We start from the raw sequence: 20,652 nt of genomic DNA on the forward strand, positions 1-20,652 counted from the left end.
CCTGTGTGAACAAGTTCACATAGACTCTATTCCATCACAGATCTCAAGTCAGTTTGATGTACTTCCTATTCAAGAATTCCACTTCCATAGCTCTGCAGTCGGTGGGGTCATTGTGAGAAATTTACATAAATATATTATCCCCCTGGTGTCAAGGAAGAAGTGAATAAACAGTAGGTTCTCTTAAGAACAAACCCTTGAAGAACTGTACTTGTCGTACTACTGTAGAAAGATCCTTAAATGTATTAGTACCTTGAACCAAATTTTGGAAAGCATCTTCTCACTGTTTTTCACCTTTTTGGTGTTTGGGTTGTTCAGTGACCAAATGCATTAGTGATTGTGACCAAATGTCTTCTTACGTGCATTAAGTGAGTATTTTTCAGTGTAATATTTTAATTCCTGTAATGATTTTTTTCACTGTATTTTTTGAGGGTTTTTTTTTTGTGGTTTCTTCTATTATGTGTGTGTGTGTGTATAACATACTTTACATAATTTTATGTATTTTAAAGAAACAAAGAGAAGGAAGGCAGTATATGTTTATAGTGTTTGCTATATTAACCTTCTTGTTTACCATTTCTGGTTCTCTTCATTTGTTCCTGGGGGTTAAAATTACCATCAAGTGTAATTTTCTTACTCCAATATAACTTTGCTCCCACCCACCTCCTTTGTAATATTATTGTCACAAATATTATATTTCTGTGTGGTATGAGCTCAACAATACAATTATATACACATTATTATTTTATTTTATTTTTTAAAGTTTATTTATTTATTTTTGAGAGAGAGAGAGAGCACGCAGGTGGAGCAGAGAGAGGGAGAGAGAATCCAAAGCAGGCTCCGCGCTGTCAGCGCAGAGCCCCAACTTGGGACTCAATCCAAGGAACCGTGAGATCGTGACCTGAGCTGAAATCAACCGACTGAGCCACCCAGGGCCCCTCCCTAAGGAGTTTGAAAACGAGACCAAACTGTCTCATCATAAGGGAAGGCAGATAGCCACAGCCCAGGGCAGGAAGAGTCCCATCGGTATAGGGCAAGAGGTCTCAAGAGTGTCAGGTGTTGGGTTTTGGACCCCTGCGGAGCTCCCACTACCAGCCCCCACCTCTGCCCATGACTTGACTTATAAGGAGAAGAGACCTATCCAAGGTCACAAGGTGGGTTTCTTTCTGCCCTTTGGAGTTAGACCAGATGCCAACATCCTTGGGGGAGGAGAGGTGGGGGCCCCTTCTAGTCCCACCCCAGTGCTTATTACAGGGACATTGTCCTTGAGGCTGACACCACCAGACCTGGAACCTTTTCTGAGGTGGTGGGAGTTCAGGACCGGAGAACCAAGGGTAGGGGGAGTGTCAGAGGGGGCCCAGGGACCAAGCTCAGTTTGGAGCTGGTGACCTCCCAATCTACCTGATTCCCAGGGCCCACAAACGTGTGGGGAATGGCTGCTCAGCTTCAGAGGAGTTTATTGCTGGGACCCGGAGAGGAGCTGCGGGAATGGCTCCCCGAGGAGGTGACCAGTCTCCGGCCTCGACCCGGCCAGGGTTGACACCGGTGTCTGTGGGTGGTGGCAGCACCGGGACGCAGGATGAGCACTGCTGCCTCCTGGAAGCTGGGTTGCTACAGGCAAGGGGAGCTGAGTGAGCAGCTGGGAAGGCCCGCCCTCCCTCCCCATGTGCCCCGGGGGGGGGGGGGGGGGGAGGGAGGGGGGGGCTGCCAGTGCAACAGGGACAGCGCCACCCCCTGGACAGCCTGTGCACCCTCCCACATTATTTTAATTGCTTTCTAAATCAGTTAAGAGAAGAAAGGAGATGAAACATGCATCCACACCATCTTTAATTACCTAATTACCTTTACCTGTTTTGTGTGTGTATGCATGTGTGTGTTTGAATTCCCATCAGGCTTCACTTGCTTTCAGCCCAAGGCACTTCCTTTAGTATTTCTTGTAAGGTGGGTTGGCTAGCAACAGATTCTTTCGGTTTTTGTTTATCTAGGAGTGTCTTTCTTTTGTTTTCATTTTTGTAAGGTGGTGTTGATGGTATTACATATTTGGTTGACAGATTTTTTTTTTTTGTACAGTTCTTTGAATACCTCCCCTTCTAGATTCCCTTGTGTTTCTAATAAGGAGTCGGTGGGTAATCTTATGGGGGTTTTCATACATGACAAGTTGTTTTCCAATCACTGCTTTTGAGATTTTTCTCTTTGCCTTCGACATTTTCTCTTTCAAAAAAAGTCTTCTCACATTTTTACATGATGTATCTAGGTGTGGATCTTGTTCTGTTTATCCTACTTAACGTTGGTTGAACTTGGATGTGTAGGTTATTCTTTTTTAGAGCAAATATGGGAAGTTTTCAGTCATTATTTCTTCAGAAGGTTTTTCTGCTTCTTTCTCTCTTCTCCCCTTCTGATTCTCCAATTCTATGTATGTTGGTATCCCACATTTTTCTGAGGTTCTGCTCGTTTTCCATCATCTTTTTTCTGTTTCTCAAATTATATAATCTCTATTGATTTATCTTCAAATTCATAGATAATTTTCGTATGACAGTTCAAAACTGCTATAATAAATTTTTCATTTAAGTTATTGTACTTCTCAACTCCAGAATCTGCATTTGTTTCTTTTTAAAAAAATAATTTCTATTTTTTAAAGTTTATTTTTGAGAGAGAGAGAGAGAGAGAGAGAGAGAGCAAGCACGCCAGCAGGGGAGGGGTAGAGAGAGAGGAAGACAGAGAGAATCCCAAACAGGCTCCATGCTGTCAGGGCAGAACCCAATTCAGGGCTCAGTCTCACAAACCCTGTGGGATAATGACCTGAGCCCAAATCAAGAGTTGGATGCTTAACCAACTAAGCCATCCAGGTGCCACCTATGATTTCTGTTTATTTTCTCTATTTGATCAGACATTATCATCATACCTCCCTTTACCTTTTTTTTTTTTAAGATTTTATTTTTAAGTAATTGCTACACCCAACATGGGGTTTGAAATTATAACCCCAAGATCAAGAGTTGTGTGCTCTACTGACTGAGCCAGTCGGGTGCCCCTCTTTACTTCTTTAACCAGTTTTCTTTAGCTGTTCAAGGATATTTATAATGACTGTTTCACAGTCTTTCTCTGTTATGTGTAACAGCTGGATCCAGGCAGTTTCTGTTGTCTGCTTTTTTTTTTTTTCTTGTGTGTGGGTCACACTTTTTGCTTCTTTGCATGTCTCAAATTTCTTGTGGAAAACTGGAAATTTTAGTCAATGTCTATTAGCAACTCTGGACATTGACTTCCTCCACCCCTAGGGCATGTTGCTATTTGTCCGTTTATTTGCCTAATGTCGTGGCTGGACTTTTTTTTAGGGAAGTCTACTTTCCCTGCAGTGTGAGGATGGTAGTAGTTTTATCAGAGTTCTATTTTTTTAAGTTTACTTATTTATTTTTGAGGGGCTTAGGAGGAAAGAGAGGGAGAAGAGAGAAAGAATCCCGAGCAGGCTCCATGCTGTCAGTGCAGAGCCTGACTTGGGGCCCAAACTCACGAACCGAACCATGAGATCATGACCTGAGCCGAAACTGAGAATCTGCGCCTCATCGCTTAACCAACTGAGCCACCCAGGGACCCCTATTAGAGCTCCCTTTGCCTTTCATTTTCCCTAATCTCAGTTGAGCTGTCTGCCCCTATTGGTATCACACCCAGATGTTAGGTTCTACTAATTGCCAGACTGATTACTGTATCTTTTTTTTTTTTTTTTTTTTTGACAATGCCTTGGGGGTCTGAACTGCTTTACAGGCTGATCCAACTAAATTCAGTCCTCTTTCCAGGGGAGGTTTTTGAGGCCAGTCTTGGAAGTCTGTTCGAACCCCAGGAATGCTCTATTAATTGTATCTTTCTCTGGTTTTCCCTGGGAAACTAGATGGCCTATGGTTTAGCTTTGAGAATGTCCTTAGGCTTTTACTTCCCCACATTCTGTTTCAAATACAGTCAGTTCTTTTTGGGGAGAACTTCTGTTTTATAGCCTGCCTCTGCTCCTCAGCAAAATCTGAGCTGTGGCTCCAGAGCCGAAGGCAGGGACAACGGCGTGCTTCTCTGTGAGTGACACCTGTTTTAGGAGTAGGGTGCTGGGTGGGGGCAGGGGCCCCTGATCTTCACAGTTTGCCTTTCTTGGTGTGGATGCTCTGACCCATGAATGAACTGAGATGAGGGCAATCAGAGCTCCTATGGTCTCAGCCTGTCACACCTGACGTAGATCCTTTGCCCTATGAGTGGGGCTTGATGGAAGAAGAAAGCCTCTGAGCTCTCAGCCATACTTGCTTGAAACTCAGCCTCTGTGATACAGACCTGAGGCTGGTATGAGAAATGCCTGTGGCATGTCCCTCCCCAGGAGACACCATAGCCATCCATTGGGAGCTCAGGGGAGACAGCCTCATTTTCTTGGCCACACCCACTTGTGCTAAACTGGATGGGTGGATGGGGGGAGCAGATTCTAGCTTAAGTCCCCTAGATTTTTGCTATTCTCACTAAAATTTACTATATTTTCCTGTTACATGTTTCCTCATTTCCTTAGTACATGTCCTTAGGACAATTTCTTGAAACTTTATTTTTTTTAATTATTTTTTTTATGTTTATTTATTCTTGGGGGAGGGGGTAGAGAGACAGAGAGACAGAGAGACACAGAATCCAAAGAAGCAGGCTCCAGGCTCTGAGCTGTCAGCACAGAACCTGATGAGGGGCTCGAACTCACCAACTGTGAGATCACGGCCTGAGCCAAAGTCGGATACTTAACTGACTGAGCCACCCAGGCGTCTCAATTTCTTGACACTTTTTAAGTGGTTTTATTTCTCAAAAAATTTTTTTGCCATTTATGGTTGTTGCACTGACAGGTGGGTACATGGAGTTCACTTCGCTATTCTGGAAGTAGTTTACCCAATTGCCTTCTTAGCGTAAAATTTGAAGATTGAAAAAACAACAGTTACATCTGCCTCTGTGGGATTAGTTCTATCACAAAATAATATTTGAGACTGTCTCAATATTTCATAGCCAAATTTTGCATTGATTTAGGTCCAATCATATTGCTTACGGCAATTATATACATAAAGATATAAAGAATTAAATCACAGTTGTGAGACAAGTGTAAATCCCAGGCTTACAGATTTATAAAGAGATTCCATGATGGCATCAGCAGTTGTAGATATTTTCACAAATTTCCTGGTTTCTGTTAAGATAAACAATTTAAAGAGAAAGGGTAAGTTTTTCAGGATTATTAAGATGTCTGCTTTTCTATCATGATTTATTTATTACTCACTTCTTTTTTTGTTTTTTTAAGATTTTATTTATTTATTTTCAATGTAATCTCCACCCCCAATGTGGGGCTCAAACTCACAACCCTGAGATCAAGAGTCACCTGGTTTACCGACTGAGCCAGCCAGGCGTCTCTCTTGTTCACTTCTAAAATAATTTCTCAAACTTGATTAAATGGTGAATAATAAGATGTTGTTTCAATTTTCATAAAGAATTAGATGCAACCAATTAAGAGCTGACTTCTGGTTGTTAGTTTGCCCAAGCTAACCAAGTTATAAAATATTAACATATCTGGAAGCTCAGCTGCTTGCTTCTGTATGAAAATGAGCCTGTGATCATAGAAGTTTTCATGTAAGAATTAAGAAACAGAGAATGTAGAATTTTATGAACACCCCAGTCCAGGCCCTAGAAGATGCCTGTTGGAAATTTTGACAAGTGATCCTTAGGAACACCTTGGCTTCCTAACAAAGGCTGACCAATACTCTGATCCATTTCATGTGTAAAAGGTCATTTCTCCCATTGAGCAAGATCCTCTCTTCTTTTACTTTTCACTGACCAATAGTAGGCCTGTCTTCTGAAAAAATCTACATCGGTTTTATCACATTGTCTAAAGAAGAACATTGATGTAGATCTGAAGTGCAATTTTGCGAAAATTCACAAATAAGCCCACTTAAGAGAAAACTATCGATTAGAAGCTTGCAGCCACAATTCACAGCATCTGACAGAATGTGGTTTAAACAACGGGGCCTGATTAACAAGTGTTATGAAAACTCTGGAAATAAGTTGTTCCAGAAATGGTTAATCTAGCAGCTTCAAGACAGCTTCTCTTTTTCATGATTAGGCCTCCACATGCATCACTTCCTTACTAACTAAAATCAAAAAGCAGAGAATGGAAGGATCTTTTCATCCAGAACTTTTTATCCCACTAAGACTCTCAGCAGGGGTGCCTGCGTGGCGCAGTTGGTTGAGCATCAGACTCTTGATTTTGGCTCAGATCATGATCCCAGGGTCGTGGGATCAAGCCCCACATCAGGCTCCCTGCTGAGAGTGGAGCCTGCTTAAGATTCTCTCTCTTTCCCTCTCTCTCTCCCTCTGCTCCTTTCCCCTGCTCATGCTCTTTCTAAAAAAAAAAAGACTCAGCAGAAGGTTCCCATTTTGTGTCAACAGCCAGGGCTGGGTCACCTTGAACCAATCACTGTCCCAGGTAAATAAGGATCCTGTGATTGACTAGGAGTTATGTCAATCAATACTACTTACCTGGGATCAGGGCAAACTGTTGCCTCCGACTTGGACCAAATTGGGATTCTACTCTCAGAAACAAGAATGCTTGTTGGGTAGTCAACTCACAGTTTCTACAAAAGTATCTTAGCCCAAACTGGAAAATTAAATCCTATGATAGAGTGATATGTTTTTTTTCCTCTAATATATCCTATGCGAAAGTGTGTTTTTATAAGATTTGAGATATATTTCATACACCATAAAATTCACCCATTTCAAGTATACAGTGGTTTTTAGTATATTCACAGCTGGAAAATTAAATCCTATGATAGAGTGATATGTTTTTTTTTCTCTAATATATCCTATGCGAAAGTGTGTTTTTATAAGATTTGAGATATATTTCATACACCATAAAATTCACCCATTTCAAGTATACAGTGGTTTTTAGTATATTCACAGCTGGGCAACCATCTTGACTTAATTTTGGAACATTTTCATCACCCTAAAAAGAAACCCTATGCATATTAGTAGTAATTCTCCACTCCTTCCCTCCTTCCTTAGCCCTGGGCGTCTCCTACCTCCTTTCTGTCTTTTTGGATTTGTCAACTTTGGACATTTCACATAAATGGAATCATATAATGTGTGATCATTTGTGACAGACTTCTTTCACTTAGCATGTTTTCAAGGTCCGTTCATATTGTAACATGTGTCAGTACTTCCTTATTTTTTTATTGCCAAACAACATTCCATGTTAAGCAAGCTTACTTTTTTTTTAGTAATCTTTAAACCTAACATGAGGCTGGAACTCACAAACCCAAGATCAAGAGTCACATGCTCTACCGACTGAGCCAGCCAGGTGCTGCCAAACTTGTATTTTTTTATCCATTCATTGGTAGATGGGTATTTACAACCACCTTTTGTCTGTTACGAATAATTCTGGTATAAGCATTTGTGAGCACACTTTTGTGTGAACATGTTTTCAATTCCCTTGGATATATACTTAGGAATGAAATTGCTGAATCATATGGTAACTCTATGTTTAGCATTTTGAGGGATCGCCAAACTATTTTGCAAGGCAGCTGCACAATTTTACATTCTTACCAGCAACGAATGAGGGTTCCAGTGTTTCCACATATTCATGAACACTTGTTATTGTCATCTTCTTCATTTTAGTCATCCCAGTGGGTGTGACATGGTATATCATCGTGGTTTGTTTGCATTTCCCTTATATCTAATGACATGGGGCATCTTTTCATGTACCTGTTGGCCATTTGTATATTCTCTGTGGAGGAATGTCTATTCAAATCTTTGCCCATTTTTAAATTGGCTTATATGTCTTTTTATTGTTATTTGTGAGAGTTCTTTGTGTATTCTGGATACAATCCCTTGTTAGATACATGATTTACACATATTTTCTCCCAATCATTTTCACTTTCCTGATTGTGCCCATTGAGGCACAAAAAGTTTTAATTTCGATGTAGTCCAATGTGTTTATTTTTCCTTTGTGTACTTTGGGTTGGTATTTAAGAAATCATGTGTAATCCCAGGTCACAAAGATTTACTTCTGTATCGCCTGTTAGGAATTTCATAGTTTGAGCTCTTACATTTAGGTCATGATTAATTTTGATTTAATTTTTGTGTGTAGTGCAAGATGGGGTACGACTTAATTTTTTTTTTCATGTGAATATCCAGTTGTCTCCGAACCATTTGTTAAATAAATCATGATTCTCCTGTTGAATTGTCTTGGAATCTTTGATGAAAACCACTTGAACATAAATGTAAGGCTTTATTACTGGACTTCATCTCTATTCCATTGATTCATAAGCCAACCCTCTTGCCACCACCACGGCGGCTTCATGACTGTAGCTTTGTTGTGAGCTTTCAACAGTTTGTGTGTCCTCCAACTTCGTTCTTCTTTTTCAGAATTGTCTGTCTATTCAAGGTCCCTTGCATTTCCACATGAATTTTATGATCAGTTTATCAATTTCTGGAAAAAAAATCCTCCTGGGATGTTGACAAGGATCGCATTGAATCTGTAGGTCGATTTGGGAAGTATTGCTGTCTTAAGTATATTAAGTCTTCTCGATTCATGAACATAGGATGACTTTCCGTTATTTAGGTCTTTTACAATTTATCGCAGCAACTTTCTGTAGTTTTCAGAATATAAATTTTGCATGTCATTTGTTAAATTTATTCCCAAGTATTCTATTTTTTATGCTGTGGTAAATAGAACTGTTTTCTTTATTGGGGTTGTCCCTTGCTGGTATACAAAAATACAGTTGATTTTTGTGTATTGATTTTGTATCCTGACACTTTGCCGAACTTGTTTATTAGTTCTAATCATTTTTTAGTGGATTCTGCTGGATTTTGTACATACAGGATCATGTCATCTGCAAATAGACATTGTTTTACTTTTTCCTTTCCAATCTGGATGCCTTTTCTTTTTCTTGCCTAAGTGCGCTGGCTAGGACCTCTAGTTGAATGGAATACAAATGGTGAGGTTGGAGATCTTTGTCTCATTCTTGGTCTTAAGGGAAAAGCTTCCATTATGTTTCCGATAAATATGATGCTAGCTGTGGGGTTTTCACAGATTCCCTTTTTGAGCTGGAGGAATTTCCCTTCTACTGTTTTCTAGTTTGGTTGCCAAAGTACTATTTAACTACCTTTTATAAAGTAAAGAAGTAAAATCAGTGTCCATTTTCAAAAATTTCCCTTCTTCCCTTACCCTCTCCCATTTTTCATTTACTCAGAAAATGCTTGATGGGCCTATCTTCAATAAAAGAGTAGTTTTGAGAAATTACTCAAGAAACCAGTTGTCTAATATCATCTTTCCCTCCCCTCTTCAGGCACCAGAATTTCTCTCTCCTTTCCCTTCTTCCTCGGGATGAGTTAGTAATAATGTACCTACTGTAGAGCTAGAAGAGGTATCATTGACTGAAGGAGATTGGATTAAAAAACCTTTGTCTAACTGATATAGGAAAGACAGTTTCCAGTTAAGGAATTTCGGGCATCAGTCACGATCACTTAGGCTGCCACCTGCTCCGGTCGAAGAAAATAAACGGATACTTGATACGAAGTCATATTTAGCAAAATGGTAATACAGAAGCTCTTTCAGAGTTGCAGACAGTAATTCAGCCACTTCAATCTGACATTCCATTTCCGATCTGTTTATGTCAACTAGTTTTTGAAACCAACCTCTTGAACTCTGAGTTGGGATGATGTTCGGTCTGGTAACTAAATAAACAGCAGCATGAACGAGGTGGGCAAGGCAGCTGTGTTGCCTCAGAGAGGTGCTTTATTTGTTGATATCCAGCCTTCTTTCAAAAGGATTAATGCCACCTAAATTCAGTGATGAGGAAATTGGGAGGTTGGGAAATGAGAGCATTAAAGACAGACCGTAGGTCTGTTTGGGGTGCGAACCCTGCCTGGGCTCCTGGAAGAGGTCGCCTCTCCCAGAATTAGCTTCTGCTACTCTGCTAGCCAGGGGATGTGGAAGGCGATAGCATCCCCTCAACTGGCCCAGATGAGGGAGGATGTTTGAACCTCTGGGTAACAGGGACAGTGGCTGCTCTCTGAAGTCCCACACATTGCTCCAGAGCCCTGAGGAGCAAAGATGGGAAGTAGAAGGCCTACACAGCCCATCCTCCAATCCTGTGCTCTTCCCTCACCCCAGGCATCTATCGGTATCTTAGGCTACAGATACAGATCAAACACTTCCAAGCCACTGCCTGCTAGAGCAAAGAGTGTGAGGGGATTCTAGGGGGAGAAAGCTGTGGAATCACGCTTTCCAAATGTGTGTTTGGGAGGTTAAGTGGACGAGATGTGGAGTAAGAGTGCTCAGGTCAGATCCCGGCTCTATCACGTAAGCCTGCTGCCTGCATAGACTAAGTGCTCAGAAAACAGTGCCTGTTCTTAGAATTGAGGTGGCCTCTTTAAAGAAGTGGAGTAGAATGTCTCACCACTTTTACATCCTAACTTGAAAGGAAAATAAACCTTAAAAATGTTAAGGAGAGAGGGGTGTCTGGGTGGCTAAGTTGGTTGAGCGTCCAACTCTTGATTTTGGCTCAGGTCATGATCACAGTTCGTGGTTCGAGCTCCCAGTCAGGCTCTGCGCTGACAGTGCGAGGCCTGCTTGACATTCTCTCTCTCACTCTCTCTCTCTCTCTCTCTCTCTCTCTGCCCCTACCCCACTCGTACTCTCTCTCTCAAAAATAAATAAAATTAAAAATTAAAAAAGAAAGAAAGAACGAGAATCAATAGAACACCCTGCCTCTTCGAGCTTCCTCAGGCCTTTCCATGAGCAATGGTTTTGTTTCAGTCTTTCAAGCAGCACGGTCCTTTTACCAGCAAAAATGGCCGAAGAACAAATATTTTTCACGAGAGTATGAGGAGACTATGCCATCTACCACTAAAAGGAAAGGACATCTATTTAGTCACTTCCTGAAACTCGATTCTTGTGACATTAGCTCACATTTCGAATTGACTTTTTCATGTCAGTGGGAGACTTCTTTGCACTCCGTTCTTTTACAGAGTTTGTTCTATTCCACATCCCCTTTGCTTCTCTCGTTAATGAGAATATGAAACAAAAAAGAGCATCTTTCAGCTTTGTAGACAATACCACCACAGCTATCTTAAACTCCGGTTTCTGCAAATAAGCTGCCTTTTTTTTTTTAATAACAGGAAGGAAAAAAATCAGTCTTTCGTATCAGAAAATAAGGTTGTGTTTTACGGAGTTTGTCTTTATGTGTGTTTATCAGGGGTTCTGGAGGAGACAAACTCCGGTTCTCATAGTATTATATTTCCCATCCCACACATGTATGTGATAGCCTATGACTGAGCATTAACTTGCCATTTCCCCCTTTTTTGCTTTTTCCTCTCTCTCCTTTCCCTCCCCCCTTCCTCTCCATCTCATTTGAATGGAGGCTGACAGCACTGTCCCAGAAGAATTAGCAGCGGCTATTTCTTTTACCAGACATTATGACTCTGCCTACCTCAAAGTCAATCTGCTGGAAGATGCGGGCATTGTTGCATAACTGAATGACAGTCACAACGCGACTCTTGTGCTACCCTTCCAGAGACGTGTTACATGGTTCGGTCTTGAGGTAAAAATGTAATTAAAAAAAGAGAAAAAAGAAAATCACCTTTGCTAAAAAAAAAAAAAAAAAAAAAAAATTCTTTTTTTACTGTAAGAGAATATGTTTTCAATATTTTGGTAAATATGTAGGAATATTTTTAGTAATTGAGGAAAACTAACAAACCCAACATATCTTTAGGTTTAAGTGGGAAATTTGCTTTGGATCTGAAATTTAAGAACAGGTGTAATTTTGCAGTTTGGGTTTGAAGAAAGACTAAAACCAGAGGATCAAAATATCCGAAAAATCTATTCTCTGGTGTTTAGGACACAGATGAGTAAAAATTCCTGCTAGAAAATTCACTCCAGTTTTTACAGAATTGATTTTTCCATCTGGCATTAGAGACTGGTGATTATTCAAACAATGCCTCCACTGCATAGCACTTGAAATCTATGTTTATTGAATATTTCTGATGGTTATTAATGTTGAAAAATGGTAGTTATTAATGTTGAAAAATGGTTAGTAATGGTTGAAAATTTAACCAAGCTGGTAAACAGGAAGGTTAATTAAATATGACATAATTTTCAATTAGGAAAAACAGAAAACACATTTGCAGTTTTTGCTATAATCATTTTTTATTTTATGATCCAGAGAGTATCTTAGGTGTTCTCAGGGTCATGAATTATCATTATGAATAGCAAGCCTATTCCTATTTGGAAATGCTCCTTAATTTTTTTTTAATGTTTATTTATTTTTGAGAGAGAGAGAGAGAGAGAGAGAGAGAGAGCGAGTGGGGGAAGGGCAGAGAGAGAGAGAGGGAGACACAGAATCCAAAGCAGGCTCTGGGTTCTGAGCTGTCAGCACAGATTCCCAACGCGGGGCTGGAACTCACAAACCGTGAGATCATGACCTGAGCCGAAGTTGGAAGCTTAACCAACTGAGCCACCTGGGCGCCCCTGGAAATGCTCTTTAAATAGGAACGGTACGAGGCACCACAGCAACTTGGTTGAGTGCCTTGGCTCCAACTTTTATTATATGTGTGATGTCAGATACATTTGCTGTGCCAGTTACCTGTGGCCACCCTGGTGTTCTGTGACAAATGACCCTAAGACCCAGTGACATCCAATTACATACATCCATGGGTTTGCTTAGTGTTGGCTGATCTGGTCTGGCTCAGCTGGGCCTGTCGTCAATCTGTGAGTTAGTTTCAGGCCCGCTTCACATATGTCTCATCCTCCCTGGGCCTACCCAAGACATATTTTTCTCATAGTGATGGCAGAATCCCAGAAGTGCAAGCCCAACCATGCAATCCCATTTTAAATTTCTCCTTGTGTCTTATCTGTGAACATCCCTTTTCCCAGAATAATCCCCATGGTGCTAGCCCAACAAATATAGGATGGGGAAAATATAATTTGCTCACAGAGGTTGGGTGTGTATGTGTGAATATTCACTAAGTCGTGAGTAGGCATCTAATCTAACATATTATTTCAGCTTCCTAAATCTCTATTTTCCTCATCAGTAAAATTGGGACAATAAATTGAGTAATGGCCTTGGTATTCAGACATGAGGCATTGTAATGTAGAGTACAGAGAGCAGAGAGGATGCCCACTAGGATTTCCTGAGATGCAGCTGTTGTCATCCTTAAAAGGAATATTGTAGACTCATGGAATAACACAACAGGAAGAGATGCTCAAGCACCATTTAATAATTCCAAATGTGCAGAAGAGTGGCAAAAATGGTACAAAGAACTTGCCCTTCACCCAGATTCACTAGTTGTTAACATTTTGCCACATTTGCTTTTCCTGAACCATTTGAGAGTTAGTTGTAGACAACATAGTCTTTTATCCGTAAATGCTCCCCGTGCTATTTCCTCAGAACAAGAACAGTCTGTTACATAGCCACAGTACAAATATCAAATTCAGAAAATTTAACAATGATTCACTATTATTATCTACTATATAGTCCATATTCAAATCTCACCAATTGTTTAAGTAATTTTATGGCAATCCCTTTCTCCCCATCCCCTCTTCTCCAATTCAGAACCTACTCCAAAATCACACAAGGCATTTAGTCTTCATAGTTTTTGTACTCACTTTTAACCTGAAAGAGTTATTCAACCTCTCTATCTCTCATGTCATTGCTTTTCAAAGACTGTAGGTCAATTAGTTGGTGGACTGTCCCTTGTTTGTTTGTTTTTTCTTTCTTTCTTTCTGATGTTTTCTCATGATTACATTAGGTTATGCATTTGGGGCAAGATACTTCATCAGTGCTATTGTGTTCTTCCCAGTGCATCACATCGGGAGACCCATGATGTCTGCTTGTTCCAAAATTGGTGATGTTAACATTGATTCTTTGATTAAGGTGGTGTCTGTCACTAGATTTCACTAGAAATCACTCTCTTCCCTTTGTAGTTTATAAATGTGTTGTAAAATGCTTTGGGACAATGTAGATATCCTATGGTTCCTCATGTATTCACCCTACTTTTTGTAGCCATTGATAATTCTTCCCTGAATCAGTCATTACTATAAAGGTTCAGAAAGGTTGATTTTCCAACTCCATTGTCTTTTCTACATTTATTAGTTGGCATTCTTCTCTGAAGAACCACTTTCCTTTCATCCCTATTTATTTTAGCAGTATGGACTTGTGGATTTTTATTCAATTCCATGGATTATAGGACACAATACATAATTTTTATTATACTTGATGTTCGAACTGTCCATATTTGGCCAGTTAGGAGCCCCTTCAAACTGGCTGCCATGTCTTTTTGATTACATTCTTACTTTTTGGCATAACAGTCGTTCCAGGGCTCATGTTGTACTTTTTTTTGCTCCAGTCCTGGAATTAGCCATTTCTCCAAGGAACCCTAGTTTAATATGTTCTTTTGCCTTCAGGCTGAGTCATATTAATTTAGATGAAAACTCAGACCATAAGCTCAATAATGCAGGTTTAATAACACGATCATGAGCACTCTGAGGAGCTGTATACTCAAACACATTTTACTGACTTTTACATAATAACTCCTAGCTGATGATACTATAAAATATCAGAATTTGGCAAATTGACTAATGCACAAAAATGGCATTACTCATTAATGGGCCACATCAAGTACGTGTGTGTGTGTGTGTGTGTGTGTGTGTGTGTGTGTGTTTAACTGAAGGTCAATTACTGGTCCTTCTTCCATAAGAAGTTGTGACCAGGGACAGAGAAGAGGGGAACCAGACATCGCAAGGAGAGGTCATTTCCACAACATTCCATTTATACACAGAACTAAATAGACAAGTGCAGAGTCACTACTGCTGTTAGAAGTTGGCAGAGTGGGAAAAGGAAGGAGCAGGTTGGGAATTGGGGTGTCATTAAAAAAATACAGGAACCCCCAAACTGGGGTGGCTGGGGAGAACTTGGTCCTGCTTCAACGCAAGTGGAATCACATCTAAAGCAGTTTGGGGAGGTCAGAACCATCAGGGATGGGGGGGCGGGGAGGAGGTCCAGGGGGTGAGGGGGCTGTTTGTGGGTAAAGAGATTACCCTCCCCCTGCTGGGATCTGACACCTCCTCCAGTCTGGCAGGAAGGGTGCAGCCTGCAACCTCCGTTGGTGGGTCTGGGGCTGCCAGATACTCCAGGCAGGGGGCTGCAGGGGGCTCGCATAAGGCTTGCCCTCCAAGGAGATGACAACACTGGCTCCCAGCTTCTCTGACAGGGTGTAGCGGTTCTTGACCTCCTCATACAACAAGTTTGCTTGTAATTCATGCTTGATGTCCATCAGCTTCTTCTTGATGGTGTCCTTGGAGCTGACTGAGATCATTTTGCTCTTAAGTAGTGCAGGCTCCAGTGCACAGAAGATAAACACCGGGTCCACCTTCTTGCTGTCCTTGGTCTCACGGGTTGTGTCATAGAGGGCATAGTGGCAGTAGTTGTGTGGCAGCATCTTGACAAAGGTGGCGTCACGGTCGTCCGTCGTCTGGCCCACATCGTCTGGCAAGGCTCTCCTTGCCCTCCTCCGGGGATGATGTTCTTCTTGTCCTTGCTAAGGCAGAAGCCTACCGCCTTCTTGTGCTTCTTCACCTCCTCTGGTGTGGAGGACTTACACACTTCCATGTCACTGGACATTTCGATGACGCCATCAGAGACGCCACACCGGAGGCCATGTTTCCAGAAGTGAAAGGGAGATTGCAAAGAGGGTCAGAAGAGATGAGGGTACCTGCCGCTGCTGTGGCATTCAGCTGCCACATCAAGTACATTTCAACATCATCCATTATAACAAAAGATGTGACCCCCGCTCCCACATGAAACAAGATAGATACATGCTATCTTATAACAGACATCGACTTCTGGAAAGTTTGTTTTTTCAGAAAGAAAACTGTAAATAAATGTGTTTGCCATTATCTGCGTATATTAAAGAGATTCCAAAGTCCCTGTCAATGATCTCTCTCTCTTTTTCAAAGTTTGTTTATTTTTTCAAAGTTTATTTATTTATTTAGAGAGAAATTTGGAATCCCAAGCAGGCTCTGTACTGAGCTACCTAGGCACCCTGCGTTTGTTTGTTTATTTGTTTATTTATTTATTTAAGTGATCTGTACACCCAACATGGGACTCAACTCATGACCCGACCTCAAAAGTTGCATGCTTTTTTGACTGAGCCGACCAGGTGCCCCTATTTATCTCTTAGAAAAAGAAGAAAATCACAGTCAAGGGGCTCTTGGGCGGCTCAGTTGGTTAAACATTGGACTCTTGATTTTTGCTCAGGTCGTGATCTCATGGTTTGTGAATTTGAGCCCTGCATGAGGCTCTGAGCTGACAGCATGGAGTCTCCTTGGGATTCTCTCTCACCCTCTTTCTCTGCCCCTCCCTTCCCCCTCAAAATAAATAAACTTAAAAAAAGTCCCAAATACAGTGAAGAATCTGGACATTGTCCTGACTGTTCTTGAAGAGAAATATGTCATCTTTCTGAGTGCAACATTTAAACTTTAGTGAACATATTAGCGTAAGTAGTTCATAGGTATAGGTCAGCATTGATTAGGGACTCATGAGGCAGACCTATTCTTTTAAACTTTCCGCTGATCAAAACGCTTTTTCATCATGCAATCCACACAAGCCAGTGGGTTAGTCATTTATGAATTGATTTTTTTTCTGCCTCCTTCTACTTGTCCTCTTTTCTAGTTTTCTGTTTACATTCCCATGGATGTCAAACATAGCACCCTCTCTTCATTTCACATTCCTGAGGATGCCAACTTTTCGAAGAGGCTGGATTTCTTCAGGTTTCTGCAATGAGCAAAACACTTTGGGGAGCGGTACCCTCCTGTGTGACTCCATACCTATCCAGACAGTATAAGTGTTTGGATGGAACCAGGAAGCAGCAGCAGAGAATTCTAGCCCTGGCCCAGTGGAGGGGTGATCCACAGGCATCATTCTACCAGCCTCCAGTGAGGGTGGGGTGGGGTGGGGACTTGAACTTGCTCTCAGGCAGGGGCAAGGGGAAGAGAGTGAGAGAGCGTGCATGCTTGCCCACAAGTCTTTACCATGCCCATAAAAGTCCCTACAACACCATCTCTTAGCGCAAAACTCCATGAGACCTCTCCTTAATGGTGAATCCTGGGCACGTTTTTAGTGCTTTGTCTGTAATTGTCATAATATGGGTGATCTAATTTATGTTATTGGTATGTGTGTGCTTAACTGTCGGCTTTGCAAATTTCTTTGTAAGCACCTCGAGATCAGGGATGTCTCTAGCTGATCTTCACATACCTCATACGGTGAACAAGGAAAAGTGCTCAGTATTTGTTGACCTGAAATTTGATGATCTCTTTCATTCCCAAAATCCAATTATGCAACGTTTTCATCTAGAAGGGTTTTTTTCCCCCAATTATTTCTCTGAAACAGGCAACACTTAGACCAATACTTTGGCAACATTTAAGTCCAATTTAGACCCTCATCACTCATGACAAATCACATTGTTTAAAAATGGTGATCAGATGGGGCGCCCGGATGACTCAGTCATTAAGAGTCAGACTTTGGCTCAGGTCATGATCTCACAGTTCGTGGGTTCGAGCCCCACATGGGGCTCTGTGCAGACAGCTCAGAGCCTGGAGCCTGCTTTGGATTCTGTGTCTTCCTGTCTCTCTGCCCCTCTCCCACTCGCACTCTGTCTCTCTCTGTCTCAAAAATAAATAAACATTAAAAAAATAAAAAATAATAAAAATGGTGATCAGGCACAGGAGTTTGTTTTAACAAGCTCCACCACTCAAGAGTGCCAAGATGGCAGCAGGGCTCCCCCTGTGTAGATGGGAGCCACCATTTACTGTTCATCTTCCACTTTGCAAGAGTGGGAAAGTTCCACAGAGATCCACAAAAGCCACCTTTCAGAATTAGGTATCCCACTTATGGTTCTAGAAAAACAGCATATTTATTTATGTCTGTTTGATTGACTTCATTAAATCTTTAATCCCCAAAGCATAAGTGCTTAACATGATTGATCATTTACATGAATAATTAAAATAGGAATTGGAGCTTTTCTTAAAAAAGAAATAATAGTTGAGTATAAACTAGAAATATGAATTCTGTTCTCTCACCTCATCACCCTTGAATCTGGGCCAACTCTGGTACCAGGCTCTGGAGACTGACCGTCCTGTGGGGACAGTCAGCTCTGCCCAATTGTGTCATTTGGCCGAATTCCATATCCTCTCTCTGCCTCTATTTCCTTGTCTTTAAAATGAGCATTATAACCCTTCATCTAATCCCATGACATTGTTGTGAGGCTTAAATAAGTCAACATATATTAAAAGCTCACTGAGGAGCTTGGCACAGGGCAAGCACCAGTGACTGAGCAATTCGGTGAGACTGTAAGGTGTCGGGTGAGCATATGTCCCATACATGTACGAGCGTATGGGCCAAGGCTCTTTCAGGGGCATTGTGCTCTTTGGAGGCCATTTTTCTTTCTTCTCCTAATACTAAAAGCAGCTGAAAGCTTTGCTGATTGTTGAGAGAGGGCTAAATGAGCCATTTGGGGCTTGGAAATATTTCCGGGCTGAGGTTACAGGTTGATGGAATGGAGTTCCCTCCCCTTGGGTCCCTACGACTCTAGGATTCTTGGAGGATCCAACTGCTACCCCAGTGAGGGGCAAGCTGCCTTCTGAGAGGACACAGAAGTGAGGGGAGCCGGGCCCAGGGGTATTTGGATCAGGGGACTCCTGAGGAAGAAAGCCACTGGGAGGACAGTAAGGAGGAAGGAGGACCAAGGTCCCAAATGTCAGGCTTTCAGCAGAGGTAGAAAGATGCTGTTCGTGATGTTGGCGGGAGTCAAAACTTGTAAAGACTTACTCACAGCGCTTAAGTGTGCATTAGGCAGATGCAGGGTTACTCTGCAAGGGCAGCGAGTCTCCAGGATGCTGTAAAAGCTCATTTAAGGGGACTCCCCACCCACTAACATTCTGTAGTTGCCCTTGAGAGAGCCTTGTGACACCTTGCTCTGTGCTTTCCAGATGTGGGCTTGCCTGACCCTCGCTCAGCAGGTTCTGGACAGTCAGGTGCCAACTGAAACCCAAAGTCCACAAAAGAGATTATAGCACACAGTATGAGCACAGGCAGCCTTCCGGCCACTGGCCAAGCCCTTCTGGTTTCTCCTTGGGATGTTTTACAATCTTTAGTCTGCTTCAGGAGACCACTCCTGGGATATTGGGACCCCAGATATTTGAAGAAACCTGAAAACAGGTTTTGATGTTTAGGCAGTTCTGCCAGGAGTGAGTGGCACAGGGTATGTTTGGTTGTTCAGTGTAGTTTCATTTCCGCATTCATGTTTGTTTGCTTCTCTTTGACCTGTTATGCTTCAATGTATTCTGTTTTAGTTACTTGGCTTCCTTGATCTACACCCAACATCTGCAACACTGTAGAAGTAATTAAAATCAAATATTGTCTCTCTTCTGTTAGAAAACGGACACATGCATTTTTTGCCAAGCAAATGGCTTCCACATTTACCTTGGCACTGAATGCATTTTAGAACACCTCTTTCCTTCACCTCTCATAATAGGAAGAAAATGAGCACGTTGAATTCTACGGCGGATTTGTGGAAAGGTTTCTAATTCCACAATGCTGAATTGTTAAAATGGCGTGGCCTATGAATGATCTCATGTCACTAATACAAAATGAAAATCCCTACAGGCAATTGCTTTTCCTAATTCTTGTTTGATTTTCTGAGAGCAGACACCATTATTCAAAGCACACATGAAATCATGCACCTGGGCATTTAAATTTGGGACTGAATCTCCTACAGACCTGAGCTTGAAAAAAAGGCTTCAGGGAATTAGCATTTTCCCAGCAGCAGATTTAATAACCCTGAAAAAGGGGTTGTGAATCCTACTGTCCATCATGGAGCTCAGTTACTTTAAAGTGCCGTACGAGGGAGATAGATTTTATTAAGGAGATTTCTATTCCACCGACAAGGCACTGGAAAATTGTAATAGACATAAAAAACCAATCATGTATGATGAGATGATTTGTCAGGTTTCTGGGTTTTTTTCCCCCTGGCTTATGCTATTTGGTGCTGCAAATAAGCAGTACTAAAGAAATGTCTTCGACAGCAGCTTGCTTTGGAGAAATAAAATCCAATCTGTGTGGAGTCTAGAAAGGAAAGCCCCTTTCTACCATCCCTATGCCTTTTCTTTTAATTTTTAATGTTTATTTTTATTTTTGAGAGAGAGACAGAGTGTGAATGGGGAAATGGTAGAGAGAGAGGAGACACGGAATCCTAAGCAGGCTCCAGGCTCTGAGCTGTCAGCACAGAGCCCTATGTGGGACATGAACTCAGGAACTGTGAGATCATGACCTGAGCCGAAGTTGGATGCTTAACTGACTGAACTACCAGGCGCCCCTCTCTCTTTTTTTTAAGTTTATCTACTTAGAGAGAGAGAGAGAGAGAGAGAGAGAGAGAGAGACACTGTGTGTGTGTGTGTGTGTGTGTGTGTGTGTGTGTGTGTGTGTATACCAGTGGGGAAGGGGCAGACAGCGGGGGAGAGAGAGAGAATCCCAAGTGACTCAGCACAGAGCCTGATGCAGGGCTTAAACTCATGAACTGTGAGATCAGGACCTGAGCTGAAGTCAGGTCGGACGCTTAACT

General features: G+C 41.7%; 1 pseudogene; it reads right to left on the reverse strand.

Annotated features, from left to right (window-relative positions):
- Positions 1-1,391: 1,391 nt before the first annotated feature.
- LOC106971941 (cofilin-1-like) lies at positions 1,392-15,671 on the reverse strand (annotated as a pseudogene).
- Between the last annotated feature and the right edge of the window lie 4,981 nt (positions 15,672-20,652).

The sequence above is a fragment of the Acinonyx jubatus genome, chromosome A1 (genome assembly GCF_027475565.1).
Source record: "Acinonyx jubatus isolate Ajub_Pintada_27869175 chromosome A1, VMU_Ajub_asm_v1.0, whole genome shotgun sequence".
NCBI lineage: Eukaryota > Metazoa > Chordata > Mammalia > Carnivora > Felidae > Acinonyx > Acinonyx jubatus.